At 44.8% G+C, this 12,612-nt stretch overlaps 1 protein-coding gene and 1 long non-coding RNA gene across 10 annotated transcripts in view; one reads left to right on the forward strand and one right to left on the reverse strand.

Moving 5' to 3' along the window:
- The window catches only part of LOC122156201, a 60,160-nt gene that overhangs the window by 1,680 nt on the left and 45,868 nt on the right, over positions 1-12,612 (forward strand). For 4 of the 7 annotated variants that reach the window (XR_006167406.1, XR_006167405.1, XR_006167407.1 and 1 more), the window contains 3 exons: positions 227-399; positions 3,565-3,640; positions 5,077-5,179. This is a non-coding gene — a long non-coding RNA (uncharacterized LOC122156201). Of the gene's footprint in view, positions 1-226; positions 400-959; positions 1,140-3,564; positions 3,641-5,076; positions 5,180-12,612 lie in introns of all 7 variants that reach the window. The other 3 variants (XR_006167409.1, XR_006167410.1, XR_006167412.1) reach the window with 3 other exon arrangements.
- The window catches only part of MACROD2 (mono-ADP ribosylhydrolase 2), an 839,235-nt gene continuing 833,347 nt past the window's right edge, over positions 6,725-12,612 (reverse strand). For all 3 annotated transcript variants that reach the window (XM_042810749.1, XM_042810757.1, XM_042810741.1), the window contains one exon: positions 6,725-10,517. The gene's annotated coding sequence lies outside the window, so the exon portion shown is untranslated. The remainder of the gene's footprint in view (positions 10,518-12,612) is intronic.

Consider the following 12,612-nt stretch of genomic DNA (forward strand, 5'->3'; position numbering starts at 1 on the left):
TCCCTTCCCTTCCCTTCCCTTCCCTTCCCTTCCCTTCCCTTCCCTTCTCAAAAAAGTTTTATGTCACAGTGCCACCCAGCTCACCCCAAAGTATCACAGACAAAGCACATCCTCTGTGTCTGTCAGGAATTAGGGAAAACTGGGAACAAAGCAGGCAGGTTTGGTGCATTGGGGATGTCCTGCAAAGCCATGTGGCTCCGACACCAGTGGATCTGTGCCACTGCAGGTTATTGCAGATGCTGAACTTGTGCAAGATGTGGTTCTTCTCCAGCATCTTCATTCACAGTGCTCCTGTGAGAGGAGTGGGGTGAATATGGATAAAGGACTACAAAGCTGGTCAAGAGCTTGGCAGTAAATAGAGCACCAGATCCAGTGGTACTTCTGAGAGCCAGCACAGAGGTATGTATGACACGTGCGTGCCATGGCCATGGGCTTGGCCAGTGGCCATGCTCCCCTCAGTGTGAGCCGGGGGGGGGGGGAACCAAACAAAGCTGGGTTGATGCTATGGGGATGATGTGTTGCATCCTGCAGGCATTTTTGTCAAGAGCATCTCCAGGCTCATTTTCTAGGGGAAGCATCACACATCCTGATGCACAGAGCCTCCAAGGGCCGGGCTGGGAGCGCAGCCGAGGTGGCTTAAGTACATGGCAGATGGGCGCCAGCAGAGGTTGGAGTCAAGGGGATTTTTCGACGTGCCTTTTTTTAATCTCCTCTTAAGCAGACCCACTCAAGGAAAGCTGTAATTATTTTAATCTCTTCTTTCCCCTTCCCACTCTGCAAATGCACTTGGCTTTGCAAGGCCTCAGAGGCAATTTTATGGAGAAGAAACATGCCAATTTTTTTTTTTTTTTTTAATTTTAATTATTTCAGATAGATACATTTCTAATGATGTGCTAGCCAAGGAACAGAGGGTTTTTATTTATTATTATTACTCTTTGTTATATTTTTACTCACTAAAGAATGAATCAACCATTCCCAAAAGCCACCATTATGGATTGGTGAGACATGGCACACAGCCACCTCGTTCCTTTCCTGCCCTCAGCCCTCTGCAGCTGCTGGGGACTTGCTCTTAGCACTTGCTTGGGTGCAAAGTTGCCATTCAAATGGGATCTGTGGTCAGGCCCTGCCTGCTAGCACAGGTGAGTGTCAAGCATCTGCTTTTTAAGCGCTTGTAGGTTGTGGGCGTTAAGAATATCTTGGCTTTGATTAAGAATAGAACGCATCTGTGTGCACTGAGAATCTCTGCATCTTTGTGTATGTGGAGGTGGTGTTGGACTTGTTGTAAAACAAGGGTTCCGAAATCCTATCCTTCGACTTGACTTCTCTGGGAACACATTCTGAATCCATCTCCTCTCCCAAAGATGGGACAACCAGAGCTGACGTGAGAGTGTAGTAATTGAGTACACCTGTGTTGCACAGCTCTTTGCCCATTGGGGATTGGAGGCAGAACTCCTTGGCCAGCTGCAAAGTAGGGTCTGGGGGAGGATCTGAGGAGCAGCTATGGGATAAACCTGGTTGTCTTCATCCATGCTGGCTGGCATGGCAGAGGGGAGCTTGTAAGTGCCCTGAGAGAAAATGGGTGTGGATGTGATATCCTCTGCAGTCAGCTCTGGGAGTGCAGTGGTGTGCAGCCTCATCCTGGAGGTCTGAAGCGATCCCAGCACAGTTACAGGCTGTCTGTTCTCCTGCCCTGTCCTGTCTCCTGCTTGTTAGCAGCTCTCATTCTGCATTCTCACAAAAGCACTCATCAAACGTTGACTGCATCCAGTTTACTGGAGAGAACCGTTTTCAGGGTGCGACCTCCAGCTCTTAGAATATGATGAAGTCAGTACACAACTGTGGTGTTGATGCTGTATCAACAATAGCAGCAAAGAAAGCAGCCAGAAACTGTTGCGATACTTGAAACATCCAATAAGCAGGTCCTAAACCTGATAATTTAATTAAAGCTACCTGGCTGTAGGAGCCCAGCTCATAGACTGCTATGGAGCAGGTAACCTCTACAGAGACCAGGTTACAGCTTTGTCACTTGGGGGGGGGGATGTAATATATTGTGTTCCGCAGGAAAACATGGCCCTGAAACAAACCCTTCTCCAGTTTGTCTATTTCAGACTCTTTTGCTGTTTGTTTACATCAACCTTTATTTTTTCCATCCGTTCCTGTCACTTATTTTGTATATTTAGGCCACCCTCCTGATGGACAGCAGCTCTCTTCTGCCACAACACTGTTGATCTGTGCTGGCTCCCAAGGTTCACACCCATGTTGTACTTCTCAGCCAATGGGTTTATTTCTGTTCTTTCATCTTTTTTTTTTTCTTTCTTTTTTCTTTTTTTTTTTTTTTTTGTTGTCTTGTAAAATGCTTGCCACATGTGAGGTATGATCTGAGAAAAGGTATTGCAGTTGTGGGACTCACACTTTCCCAGATGAGCTGGGGCTGGTGGACCTCCTGGCCTGATAAGCCTGCATTCCCCTAGGGCTGGTGGCTTGGGGTGCCCAGGGTGGCCAGTTCTGAGGCCATGTACTGTTCAGCTGCTTGACCCCCATAGCTGTGAGTAGAGGCTTCACTTTGAAAACCAGCTAAAAGTTGGTCTGTAGTGAGTGTGGTTGTGCTATGATCCTGCTCCAGTGCTTTGTGCTGCACTCATGCCCTTGTGGTTGGGAGGCAGCTCAGCCCCATCCCTTGGTGAGTGGCCCTCTCCTTCAGTGCATGCATTGGAGTCACCCCAAACAGCCCTGGGGCTGCCATTCATAGCTCCCTTCCTCATTATGCTGCCTCACCACTTAAACTGAGACTGAATTCACTTTCCCTTGCTTCCGCTGCTCTTGATCCTTGTCTCCAGCAGCAGTGTCCAGTAATCCTGTCCCATGGAAAGCCCTCGTTGTTTTGGCTATGGGGCTGCAAATCCCTGCAGGTCTTTGCTTTCCGAGGTCTTGCATGAATATGTTGCATTTCATAGCTGTCATGGGTACCTCCTGCTCATGCCTAACCTGGCTGTTAAAGGGTGTCTCTGGATGGTTTTTTTTAATGACTGTGACTGTCTGCTTTACGACTTTTCAGGACAAGGAGGTGCTCCTCATTCCCCTCATATTTACTGTATACATGGTGCCCCTGAAATGCCCTGCCTTCCAAAAAAGAATCAGATAAATAAAAATGTAGGGCTGATTCTTGTCTTGCATCAGGGTGCTGGAGATTAATTGGGAGTGAAAAGTCTTCAGGCAGCTAGGACAGAAAGACAGAAGGTGTGATGCTGCAGTAAAACCTGCCCCGTGTTCCACCATCTCCTCCTTTTCCCAGTCATGACTGTATCTCCCTTCTACCCAAATCCTCTGGCCTACTGATGGGCTCCTGTGCTGAATTTTGGGTCTTACTGCCCTTGGGTACATGGTGTGACTAGCAGCTCTCTCCAGTAACAAAAATAACCCTACAACTCAATCAAAACACTAAAAAATTAAACCAAATGCCACACGTTGTCAACATGATAGAACATACTTAGGCAGCTCTATCCCATCATCTAGATGCAGCAACTGAACTCGTTTTGTTGTTTTTGTTTTTTGTTTTTATTCCAGCATTGTAATGTAGGACCTTGGTGTAAACACTATCTGCTGGTGATTAGAGGTCATCCTGCAGTTCTCCTTTCACCAGGTAAAGGGGCTGGAGGGAATGTGGGGACAGATTAAGGTCTTGGTGAGGGATGGGGCTGCGGGAAGGAGCAGTTCTTGGTGATGAGCAGACGGCTTGCATTGCTGCAGAAGAGTCTGGCTGGAGGGATTTAACACCTCAACTATTTCTCTTGCATGGCTGCAGGTGATGTGCAGAGCTCCAGCACTGGGAGCTCTGGGGCTGGCTTCCTCTGGGCTATGAGAAGGAATAAAGCCAAGGCTTCAGGGCCAAGTAGAAGAATAACTTGTTGCAAAGGTGATTTTGTATAGGTGCACACACTACCCAGAGAATGTGAGAACACTGGAGCCTCTAGTGCCTGGGGGGGGAGTTCCAATTTCAGCTGCACAAACCAGCTGTGTCTGCTGATGTTAGTGTTTTTTGAGGAGGCTGCTGAAGAGCAGCAGCTGTGCCTTGCTTCCTCACAGATGTATGGCAAGGATTTGCTGTCAAATTTGAGTTACTCTGTGGGACCTGAAACAACCAGAGCAGTCTTCTGCACGAGTGTTGCAGGAGCATCAGAACAACCAAAGGATTGGTGTGCTCAGGAAGCAGACTGGCCAGCATGAAGAGACACATCAGTCTTATATTGAATTGTTAGAGTGTGTTGCTGCAGTTATATTTGCAAGTAGATAATCTTGGGCACAAACTCATCCTGGGCAGTCTTGCTATGGCTTGAGCAAGATGCTGGCCCAGTGCTAAAGTTTGATGGTTTCAGCTGCTAACAATTTGCCTGCTGTAGGGTGTTTCTTTGCATCCCTTCCAAGCTGTGCAGTGAAACCCAAAAGAGAACAGATCTGCACCTGATGGTGTTGGGTCTCCTGCCAGGGCTGCTGCTGGTGCAGGAGGGACCTAGTGGAATCTGGGGTTCTTCCTCCTGCAAAAATAACACAGATAGGGCTATGACATAAAGGGCACAGCAGCAGCAGGGATTTTCTGATTGTTCTGAAATACTTGGTTACATAAGAGTCAAGATTTTGCTGGTAACATCTTCTCAGCTCAAAGAAATGGGGTATAGCATGCAGCTTGTGGCAGCACTGTGTAAGTGAGAAGACTGAGCCTGACAGAGCAGCAGTAAGGCTTTCAACAGCTGCTACAGCTATTCTGCCACAGATCAGACTCTCCAAAATGTTAAAGCTTTGAAATAATAAATAGTTCATTAATACAAGTAGAGCATCATTCCAGGAATTAAAAGATAAACTGTGAAGTGGTGGTGGTGCAGATAGCAAATATGTAGTGCTGTATGTTTTTATGATTACATTACAGTTCTTTTTACTTTCATTTGTAATGCTCTGTTTGGCTAAATGCTAATAGTACTAACTTGACAGATGAGAACTTACAAAATACTTCGACAAAACTTCTTTTTTGTTCACAAATAATTAACTGTTGAGTTTATTGAAAAGCCTCCCCTTCCTCCCCAGAGCATAAATACAAGCATGGGTGCTGCAGATGTCCTTTCAGGATTGGACGGGCTGGGTTTAAGCTGGCTAGGGGCAATGTGCATCTTTGGACCAGGAGTAACAGGTATGTGAATATACACAGAGCAAACAAAAAAGCTTACCCTGCTTGACAGTTCCACCAGAGCATACACAGTTAGGCTCTCTCATCAAGGAAGCAGTCTCACTTGATTGGGACGTGCATAAGCCCCCAATCCAAATTCTCCTCCAGATGCCAAACAAGGGATCTTCTACCAACTGCATCTCCATCCTGAGTACAGCAGGAGCCTGAGCACTGGCCTAATCCACTGCTGTGTTTGAATCAGGACTCCCCCCTTCACTAAAGAACTTCATTATAAGAAATATTTTATCAGTGAATTTCAAAGGAATTAATAGTCATTTGCCACATACTTGAAGGAGTTACTGAGGATTCTAATGGAATGAGGGTAGTTAAACATCTCTCAACACTTTCATTTAAGGGGAAAAAAACCCACCATCACCAACAAAAACCAAATATTACAAACTCCAGCCTAATGAAAGCCCTGTATCACAATTTTCACTTTTGGACAAAGGCTTCAAAGGCCTCATCCTGTATGTCTGTGGAAGAGGAGTTCTGCTACATCAGGGGGGAAGAACAAGCCAAGCCAACTACAAGCACAAGCTGCTCCTCTCAGGTACACAGCATTTGTGTGGCTAAGCCAGCCTTCTCATGGAAATCACAACAGACATCCTAGCTGCTCTGAGAGAAGCTCGCCAAGGTTGACCCTCATGTGCATCAGCTAAGAAAAACTTATTTCCCCAGTCAGAAATCTGCTCCTTTTCCAAACATGACTTGGAAAAGGATGTCAATTGGGCCACAGAATACAGGAATAAAATAAAAAGTACATTTTACTGTTCATTGTATTTTCCTAGCAGGCTTACCTGCTCCTTGCCTAATTCTCCTTTCCCAGACAAACACTGCTGTACGTTTGTACCGCTGTACTGCTGTGAAGCTCTGAGTAGCCTTCTTTGGCCTCCAAAAATAAGGAGGTTTTTCCTCTCAGCCCTGTGCTAAAGAGTGGGATGCAATTTACTTGCTTCTCATGTGAGACATGAATTTTTCCTTATTATTTCCTTTCAAAAATGTAGGCCTGCTACAGAGGAAAAAAAGAAAAAGTTCTTTGCAGCAGATCTAGGAAACCAGGCATGTCCTTCTAGACTGCAACTTTCCTCAGATAAAAAAAAAGTAAACTAAAGCAATAAAAGAAGAGCAATGTTCATCAACGACATTCAGTAAGGTACTGTTTTACAGATATTGCTGGTATTTTCCCTCTGAGGTTAACTCGCTGCTACTAAGACAAAAAATGAAGGGTCAATCAAACAATCACTTCCCCTTCAGGCTGAGAAGTCCCCGTCCTTACCTCACTTTGTTGCCTTCCAAAAGTCTCTCTGATGGCTCCATTTCTTCCAAACTACAGCTATCATGCCAACACAACATTCAGTTGACAAGGACAAGACTCAACTATAATGGCAACACTATATTCAGTCTACAACACAGTTGCTATCCAGCCTGAAGGGTGCCTTTGTAACAACGAAGGCTCTTGCCATATGATTGGCAAAGTCAGGAGGAAAAAAACACACGAGCGATGTGGGCTTGTCTTCAGAACAAGTTTTATTAAGGTTTTGCTTTAACAAACAAATGTGTGAAGGCATCGATTCCTTAAGTTTTCTGTTGTATGGCATGGACAAAAAGGAAAAACAACAGACTGGGAAGCGAATTCTGCACATAAACAACAGAGTAACAAAAGAGGCATGGATTAGTCTATATAGCTGTTATACCATCTATTAGAAGACATTTTGCAAGCAACAGTCTACATTTCTTTGCATTTAAGTAAAAACATATTTTTGATCAAGAAAATTACTTTTTCTTTTTTTTTAAAACTTCTTCCTTTATATCACAAATGTCAGGGTAAGGCAAATCCCAGATGAATTGTATGATAAAAACCCCTCTTCCCCGAGAAAATAGATCCGACATACTCTGCTAAGTTTGTCGGTTTGAAAGCAAAGCAGGCATGCACTGCATATAGAGAAATGTCTTTTTTTTTTCCTTTTGATCAAGTGCATAAAGCAGAACAGTGTTAATTCACAATGAGGCTTTTTCAGTGCTTTATAGAAAGATTTGCAATTAGCTGCAGTGAATGTGTGACCCAGCATTACAGATGATGTCTCAGACATCTTCTTTGGAGGTCGGCGTGGAAGGAAACCTGCCCATCATTGGAGCAGTCACTGGCTGGAGGATCAGCGAGCCTCACAGCAGGGACCACACTTTCAGAAATAGGAGCTGCAACGTTAAAGCAGAGTCTGATACCTTGCATGCAGACACCAACAGGCAGGGGCTTCCCCTCTATGCCAGGTACCAGCTCCCACATTTCTATACTTCCTGTCACATCGGCAGAGACTGTGTGGAGGAGCGTGGGCCCAGCTGCAACCAGCAAACCCAACTGAGGAACTCACACCACCCAACTCTGCCCACTCTATGTGAGTGAAAAATGAAAGAAGCCATAACAAAATGAAAATCCACTGGAAGAAAGAGAGAGACCTATCTGAAGATCGCCCTGCAAGGATTTAATCAACTCATACATTTATTTATTCAACACTTCCTACACTTCTAAACGTCACACTTGCTGCTGCGTCTTCAGGAGAACCTTTCCCAGCTTCAGAGGCTTGCTGCCATTCAGAGACCAAGGCTGAATGAAGAGTGCAATGAAATTACTGTCAAAGGTTATAAATATCATGTCTAACATGAGGCATTTTTGCAGTTACTTATTGTTCTTTATTTCAGTTGGTCTTTGCAAGGACTTAGATGAGCCTTTGTCTCCAAACAGTTGTGCTTCTATGGCCAGCCTCCTTGCTAAAAACAAGGCTAGCAAATGCTTGAGGGATATGTGACAGCTCTGTTGAGGCTAGTTTACCCCAGCTGAGGACCTGGCAATCTCGGTTGTCTTCCATGTTTTTGATCAATTCAAAGATGAACTTTCCCTATCTAATCCATGACATATGGAGGCAGTTCCCTCACATTCCCAGAGAAATGGATCCCTTTGATCTTTGTCTTTTCACAGAGACAGCATTAACGGAGGAACTGCGGCGAGAGATACCTGATGCATTCTTTCCTCTTCCTCCCACTCTTCCACCTTCTTTTATGACAGGCTGTTTAAATCAAAATCAGCAAGTACAGAAGACACATAGAAAGGGATGTGCATTGCAGAGATGCACTGTTTGCAAAGCCATTATCTACAAAACTGGAATCTGCTGGAAAAGTGAAGGAACATTAGGAAAATATCCATGTCCTAGAAGATGCATTTTTTTGCATCTGGCAAGCTAACAGGGATGAGAAAGAGAAACAGAAGAGTGGCTTCAAAGTGAATATAGTCCAAAATGTAGAGCTAGAGGGTATTTCTCTCTCTAGGAAAACTAGCAAGAGTATAAGACAGATTAAAAGGCTTATGATGTTGCTTCTAAAGCTGACCCAACTCCAAGTATCCACTAATCTCCAGAAGAACTGTATGATGAAGAATCTCCTTGAGATCTTCTCTGGCATGACATCCATATGGTGCAAAATGCCACAGGAGCTGGCACGCAGAAATATTCATCCACCAAAGATACCACAAAAAGCAAATGTGCTGGAGCCATACACAAGGTGAAAGGAGGCAGTGTTCCTAGGAGCTGTGCGTGCTCTCATGGGGAAATCTGGAGCCTTTGTTGTTTTCTTTTCTAATCCTTGTTTGTCTTGACACTCTTCCAAATCAACCTGCAGCAGACAGCAGCCATCAAGTGCCATAGCTGATGCTATATTCCGTAGGGACACAGCTTACTTGCTGTTATGCTGGAGGAGAATTTATCGCCAAAGCTCCTATACCTGGGATAAACATAGATCACAGGAGGATGGACATCCTTCCACATCTTGGAAAATGTCTTGCCTTGTTTTTTAGTAGTAAATAATTGATTTGGGATTAGTGCCTATTCAGGATTGGGAAAGAGAGACCACCACAGCTACTTTATTTAAAAGGATCCAATTATTATCCATGGCATTTTGAAATATGGTTTGTAGCCCGGGGACAGGTTGTGTGCTCTTCCGTTGTGCGTATCTTCTACTAGTTTCATTTGCAGTGTAGCACAGAACTGTACGTAAAATCCTTTTGTTCCTCTTCTAAACATTTCTGTGTGGCATTTGCTGGCAGACCAGTTGACATATGGTAAGACATTCTTATCCAAATAACTGTTAATTGATTTTTTTTAATTTAAAAAAATCATGTATATGCAGTGGGAAATATAATGAGGGCTCACATGAGATACAGTGTGAAGCTGTTAAAGCCAGAAGCCATACTTAAAGATGTTTTAAATGCAGAATGCCTGCTATCCTCCTTTGCTCACAGATTCCAGGAAACGTGTTGCCTGCCCCAACGTGAAGGTTGTACTTATGGCACATGGATTTTGACATGCACAGACCTCTCTGGAAAAGAGGCAGATTGATCTGGGGTACTGACTGAGGCCATGCGTTATTTGCACCCAAGATCTGTGGAGGGGCATGGCATGGTGCAGGCTTGTCACCGTTTAGCTTTATTGCACCTCAGAGATCTCCTTTGGGCTTGCAAAAAGTAGAGGCAGGGGAAATACTGAGGCAGCAGGTAAGTGAGAAGATAGTGTTAATGTGCAGGCTCTGCCTACGGCGCGCCCTCAGAGTCCGGCCACTGACTCTTCAAGCAACTGGGTTGGGAGCTGCTGACTGCTCTGCATTAAGAAAAGTTGCCAGGAGCTGCTGATCGACAAGCTGGGAGGCAGGCGATGTGCAGGGCTGTCTCTGTCAATATATCTGAGATTTTGGAGAGTCTCTTCTTTCAAATCCCTAGCACGAGGAGGGATGTTGTTTATTGGTGCGTGTAGATTATAATCCTTTGTGGCAGTTCATGTTCTTAAAGCAAATCTCCATTGGTATCCTAGGGAACAGTTTAAAAAAACAGGGCGGGGGGGGCAGGGAATAAACGTGCTCCCACAAGTTGCCTGCAGACAGTATCAGAACTGGGGAGGAAGATAAAGATGCTAGAAAAGGGGTGGACCTGAAGACGGGCTAACAATATGATGGAGGAGGAAAAGAGACCCGATATAACACAGGGACTTGTCATTCAGAAGTAACTGTTGTAATTGCAGGAATAATTGCAAACCATCATCAGAACTGGGAAACTGTGTTTCTTTCCAACAGGTTTACAGAACAAAACGCAATGAAGAACAAAGAGAAATTAAAGCAAAGAGTCATTTCCCCAAAGCTCCCTCCCTCCCAACCCACCGAGCACCTCTGTGTGCTCTCTTCTGCCAAGAATGATGCCATAGGATGTCAGCTTCTGCCCTTTGGGTTTTGTCGGGTCTCTTGTCTCCTGCATCCTTCTTTCGTCCTAGAGGGGAAGAGAGAAAGAAAGAAAAAAGGCAAAAATTAAGAATAACGCACAGATTTCAAGTCTCACCTTCCTAATGCAGAAGCCAAAGGTTTCCCTATCCATCACACACACAAAACGTGTGCTTCGTGTGGTGTACGTACATATATTACCTCTACAGTTATCTCAGTGGTGTCTCATATCAGTGCAGCACCTCTCTCTTCTGCTGATGAGGACATGGTAAACTATTCCTGCCTTAACAGAGTGCCTTGGTCACCAGTCTGTAGCTTCATGCACACATTTATTCTGTGAATCACTGGAATAAATTCTCTTGCTCGCAGCATGGCACATCAGTTTGAACTAGATACTGGCCCTGGTGATAATCTGGGAACTGGGACCTCCTCCACCTGTCCATATTATTTTGTTAGAAAATCCAAGGCAATAATGTAAGGGATAAGACACAAGAAACCAGCTAGGCCTTCCTCCAATTCATAACCTGTCTATTGTTTCCTCCCTGTTTCATCCTATGAACCTGCCCATGCTTTTTGAGCTAAACTTCTGCAGAGTGACGTTTCCTGCCCCAAACTATCCTTCAGAACATTCCTCTCTCTTGCCTCCTCATCGCTGGGGCTCAAACAGAACTCATCTTTCAGGCACATTTTAAACACCTCAGCTTTTTGCAGCAGGGGCCAATCAGCAATCAGAAGCGCAGCACTCATCCCATGCACGGTGCTGTGGAGATGCTTGCTCATGCAGACACTCACAGAGCTCTGACATGATCCCTGACCTTACAGGCAGCTGGTCCCAGACCCATGGCTTCATGAAGAAGCACAGCTCTGGAAATCGGTAATGCAAACTGGCAGCACTAATTAGGGTCTTGTGTTTTCCCACAGCAACAAGCCACCTAGCAAGCCCTCCTTTCAGCTATCAGAGGTCCCTGGCACTGGTGGTGCTTTGGTGCACAACATTTTTCAAAAGCACCACATTTAATAGTAAATGTGGTGAACAGAGACATTGGACGCTTAACGCGCTGACTGGTCCTCCCCCACATACCTGCTCCTTGCAATTAAAACAAAGCAGAAAGGTCAGGAGGACCCAAATGGAGAGCTGCAAAGAGTTCAATTTCTACTTCTAATCCCACACTTGCCATTAAAATGCTGGGAAAGTCTTTCTGCAGGCTGGCTCAGGCCCCTTTTGCTTCAGAGAGGTGCCAGGAGAATGAGACCTTGCAGTAGAATTGAGGACATTTATTAATTAATTGCTAATTGTGGTGCTACTCTGGTGAACTTCACCTTCATACAGCAAAAATGACTGCAGCCCAAAACATTCAGAGATATTAATTTCCATAGGAAAACGTGGCTGAAATGCAGACCCTCCTACAGAACACGTGAAAGCCGTGATAATTGTCACATCCATTTTTAAAACGAGTGAAGGGTATTAACCTTTCATTGTATTTTTAACTCTGAAAATTTTATTAGTTTCTTTTCCTTTTTTTCTCTACGAGAACATATGACAGGAGGCTCGGGAAGGGGGAAGGAAGAGCTGTGGAAGCCGAATTTTAATTGCAAAGGCTCTTTCTCATTGTGTGTTGGTACTTTTTAGCAGGGACACCATCAGCTGTATTTCTCGCTCCAGCAGTACAGCAGCATATTGTCAGTATGCTGACAAGGGCAAAGGGGCGTGCTCAGTAATAAGACCTTGTATTTTAAATCTCTCCAATACAGCTGCCACTGTTGTAAAGCTTCTATATTTGGTCTTGAGCTACACGAAATCCTATTACATAAATAGCACACCTTGCTGTGTGTGATATTGACAATGCCGAGGCAGCGCTGTGTATTAATGCTTAAAAATTCTGTTCTGAGATAGATGTAGAACTCCTTCTTGTAGCTGGGGTGGGCCTGGACTGTTGTCTTCCTAGCAAATTACTCATTTTTATGTAAGGCTGATGCTGCTTACCATCCACAAAGACTTCCACAGCAACAGCTACCATCGTGCACTCTTGCAATAGCACCGTCATCTGGCACATGAAACAGTAAAGCTCTGAAATGCTGCACAGCTCCAGAAAGCAGCTTGCTCCCTTTGTCTTGCTTTACAGCAGTGCAGTCACAAGTGATGT

This window comes from Centrocercus urophasianus, unplaced genomic scaffold (genome assembly GCF_019232065.1).
Source record: "Centrocercus urophasianus isolate 14NV4802_14NV808 unplaced genomic scaffold, USGS_Curo_1.0 seq_10, whole genome shotgun sequence".
Taxonomy (NCBI): Eukaryota; Metazoa; Chordata; class Aves; order Galliformes; family Phasianidae; genus Centrocercus; species Centrocercus urophasianus.